At 41.0% G+C, this 4,256-nt stretch overlaps 1 long non-coding RNA gene across 1 annotated transcript; it reads left to right on the top strand.

The window, feature by feature from the left end:
* Positions 1-2,787: 2,787 nt before the first annotated feature.
* LOC113922687 lies at positions 2,788-4,037 on the top strand. Its single transcript, XR_003520038.2, has 3 exons — positions 2,788-2,872; positions 2,970-3,039; positions 3,781-4,037. It is a non-coding gene; the product is annotated as an uncharacterized LOC113922687 (long non-coding RNA).
* The last annotated feature ends 219 nt before the right edge of the window (positions 4,038-4,256 follow it).

Below are 4,256 nucleotides of genomic sequence, written 5' to 3'. Positions count from 1 at the left end.
CTGTTCTGCCTGCCGCTCCCCCTGCTTTGCTCCCTCTCTCTGACAAATAAATAAATAAAATCTTTAAAAAAAATAAAAATAAATATAAGATACAGGGGATTTTTTTTTTAAGATTTTATTTGAAAGAGAGAGAGCACAAGCAGGGGGAGTGGCAGAGGGAGAGGGAGAAGCAGGCTCCCCGCTGATCAGGGAGCCCGATGCGGGGCTCGATCCCAGGACCCTGGGATCATGACCTGAGCCAAAGGCAGATGCTTAACCGACTGAGCCACCCAGGCGCCCTGAGATACAGGAAAGTAAGGTACAGCTGGGGTGATGTCTACAAAATGCATGCTCTGGAATTGTATACATTTACTAAAGATTGTCTATAAACTTGTTAGCTAATTTATGAAGCTAGTGTAAAGAGAAAGTTACCTGATTCATAGTGTTTATACTCTGTCATTAAGTATTAGAATTGGCTGGACAGAGAGCTGGGTGAATTTCCATATCCTTCATATTTAATCTTGACAATTAACATATGAAATACGGGTTTCACTATTTTTGTTTTATAGATGAATTACTTAGGTAACTTTCCCAATACTTTACAGCCAGCAGGTTGCTGAGCCTAATTCTAAACCCAGAGACCTTAGTACTATGCTTTTTTTAGGGGGGTAGGGGGAATAAGGACGTGGGCGGAGGAAGAGGGAGAGAGAGAATCCTAAGCAGGTTCCACACCCAGGGCTGAGCTCATCTCTTGACCCTGAGGTCATGAGCTGAGCTGAAACCGGGAGTCAGATGCTTAACTGACGGAGCCACCTGGTGCCCCCCTACTATGCCTTTTTCATAAGTGGTAAGTTATTTGAATGTATTTGTCAAGGCTGTGTTGAAAGCCTTAAATAAGCATCTCAGGAAGAAATCAATTAGTGTCAAGGAAATCTTAACCAAGTTTTCCTCATCTTTTTGTCTGCTTCTAAACTATTTCCACTTATTAATGCAACTCTGATTGCCTAGGGATTGAAATTACTTAAAATTTTTTTTAATATTTTATTTTTTTGACAGAGAGAGAAAGACACAGCGAGAGAGGGAACACAAGCAGGGGGAGTGGGAGAGGAAGAAGCAGGCTTCCTGCGGAGCAGGGAGCCCGATGCGGGGCTCGATCCCAGGACCCTGGGATCATGACCTGAGCTGAAGGCAGAGGCTTAACGACTGAGCCACCCAGGTGCCCCTTAAAAATTTTTTTTGAAATTACTTTTAATTTATAACATATAACAAGGTAAATAGGGTAAAAAAAAAGCAACAGTGGAAGTATTTTATCTTCACTTATTTCTTGTCTAATGTTCTTCCTTTATGCAGATCTGAGTTTCTGACCTATATCATTTCCTTCTCTCTGAAGAACTTCTTTTCTTTTTTTAATATTTAATTTATTTTTAAGTAGGCTCTACACCCAACATGGGGCTTGAACTCAGGACCTCAAGATCAAGAGTCACATGCTCTATTGACTTAGCCAGTCAGTTGCCCCTGAAGAACTTCTTTTAATATTTCTTGCAAGGCAGGTTACTGGCTACAAATTCTCTCAATTTTCGTTTGCCCAAGAAAGCATTTCTCCTTTACATTTTTTTAATTGAAGTGTCATTGACATACAATATTACATTAGTATCAGGTATACAACACAGTGCTTCTATATATATATATATACACACACACACACACACACACACACACACACATTATGAAGTGATCAGGATAAATCTAGCCACCATATGTCACCACACAAAATTGTTAGCATATTCTCCATGCTGGACATTGCACCCCTGTCACTTACTTATTTTATAACTAGAAGCTTGTACTTTTTAATTCCCTCCATTTTGCCCCTCTTCCCACCCCACCTCCCCTCTGGCAACCAGATTGTTCTCTGTATCTATGAGTCTGTTTCTGTTTTGTTCATTTATTTTGTTTTTTAGATTCCACATATAAAGTGAAATCATATGGTATTTGTCTCTCTCCTTCACTTTTGAAGGATAATTTCACAGGATACAGAATTTTAGCTTTTTTTTTTCTCTCAACACTTTATTATTATTTTTTTTCTCTCAACACTTTAAATATTTCATTCCACTTTCCTTAATTGTGTGGTTTTTGAGATGTCTGATGTTATTCTTATCCTTGCTCCTCTATGGAGAAGGTGGTATTTTTTGCCTCAGGCTTCTTTCCAGAATTTTTCTTTATCTTTGATTTTCAGTAGTTTGAATATGACATGCCTAGTTGTAAATATTTTTGGCATTTTATCCTGCTTGTTCTTTGAGCTTCCTGTGACTGTGGTTTGCTGTCTGACATTAATTTTAGGAAATTCTCTGTCTCCATTGCTTCAAATATTTCTTCTGCTCATTTCTCTCTCCTTGTCTTCCCATTGCATGTAGCTGTCCCACAGTCCTTGGATATTCTGTTCCCTTTTTCTTTTCTTTTTTCCTTTGCTTTTCTAGTTTTGGAAGTTTCTACTGATAGATCCCCAAGCTCACAGATGCTTTCCTCAACTGTGTTTAGTCTGCTAATGAGCCCATCAAAGTCATTCTGCATTTCTCTTACGGTGTTTTTGATTTCTAGCATTTCTTTTTGATTCTCTTAATTTCCGTCTCCGCTTACATTACCCATCTGTTCTTGAATGTTGCCTGCTTATTTTCATTAGCATATTAATACTTCTTCTCTTACCATATTCATTTTTTAAATTTCTCAATCAGATAATTCCAACAGGCTTGCTGTATCTGAGTCTGGTTCTGATGCTTGCTCAGTCTCTTTAAAATGTGCTTTTTGCCTTTTAGCCTCCATGTAGTTGCTGAAAGCTGGACGTGATGTGCCTGGTACAAAGAACTGTGGTATTTGGTGTTAGCAACATAGTGGTGAGGTAGGCGGAGGGGAAGGGTGTTATAGTCCAGCTGTTGGGAGAGCGTGTACTCCCAGGCTGTGACGTTCACAAGTGCTTCCTCTTTCTCCCTCCTCAGCTGGGGCAGGATGGCTAGCGGAGGCTGGAGTTGGGTATTGACCTTATCCCACCTGGAAGACTTCTCCCAGGTCAGTGAGGCTCTCATAAAACTATATAAGTTTAGGCTCTTGAGGACAGGTCCTGTTAAAAATTGAAGAATGTGTTGGGTGTATTTCAAAATGTCACTCTCCCCCTCCTTCTGCCAAAAGCAGGAGAGGACTTTTTTCTGTCTTCACTCCGCAAAGCTCTTAGAATTCCTGGAGATAAAAGTTAGAAAACTGTAGGAGGGCCTTCCCTAAGACTGCGTGCCCTTGCAGTTTTTACCTCTCAGACTTACCCACACTCCGCCTTAGCAATTTGCCAGTTATGGTTTAGGTGTTTCTACTCCAGTGCTGGTTCCCATGGAGGTTTCTGCTCCAGGTAAGTTGTGATTCTCTTTATCCACCTGTTTGTCTCTCCAGTTTTGGGAGCAGTGGCTTGCCCTGTGATCCCAATACTCTGATGGATCTAAGAAGAGTTGTTGATTTACATTTCAGCTTTTTCACTTGTTAGGACAGGGTGATGACTTCCAAACTCCTTACACGCCAGAATAGAAACCAGAAGTTCAAACTGTTAGAAATAAATAGTCATCTGTTGTTGATTTATCCATTGCTCTGGTGTCATTACTGTAAATGAGAGTTAAGTATATACAAGGGTCAGAGATGTGTTTTCAGATTGCATGTTATGTAATTTATATCATCTTACATTAAGCATTCTCAGGCAAAATTAAAGTACAGTATTCTCTTTTTATGATTTTAAAGTTTTGTTTTTCCTCTACAATCTATTCAAAGTAGAGGAACTTGAAGAAAAAGGAGGAATCAAGTGAGCAACAAGGAAGGCTCAAATGAGGACCAAGAAAATCCAGTTGTTCAGTACTTATTGAATTCCTACTATGTGCAGTGTTCCGGGAATACAAGAATGAACAGAGCAGAAGGCCTGCCCTCATAGAACTTAACATTCTGTGGGGAGGTAAGGGATAAGCCAACGACATATATGAGGTCAGTGCTGAAGGCCAGGCAGAGAAGTGAAGCAGCCTGAGGAACCAGAAAGGTAGGTGCTGTTTTAGTGAGCACAGTCAGGGAAGTTCTTTTCGTGGTGGTAACATTTGAGTAGAGAGGCCTGGCTAACATGGGATGTGGGATGTGGGACATGGGATGTGTGGGAGAAGCACGTTCTGGGTAGAGGGTGGAAGTTCCAGGCCTGAGACGGGAGCGGGCTCGGCCCACTGCATGCAGAGAAAGCCGGCCAGTGTGGCGGGAACCCAGCG

Source organism: Zalophus californianus, chromosome 9 (assembly GCF_009762305.2).
Source record: "Zalophus californianus isolate mZalCal1 chromosome 9, mZalCal1.pri.v2, whole genome shotgun sequence".
Classification (NCBI taxonomy): Eukaryota; Metazoa; Chordata; class Mammalia; order Carnivora; family Otariidae; genus Zalophus; species Zalophus californianus.
This window is presented reverse-complemented; position numbering and strand designations above follow the sequence as displayed.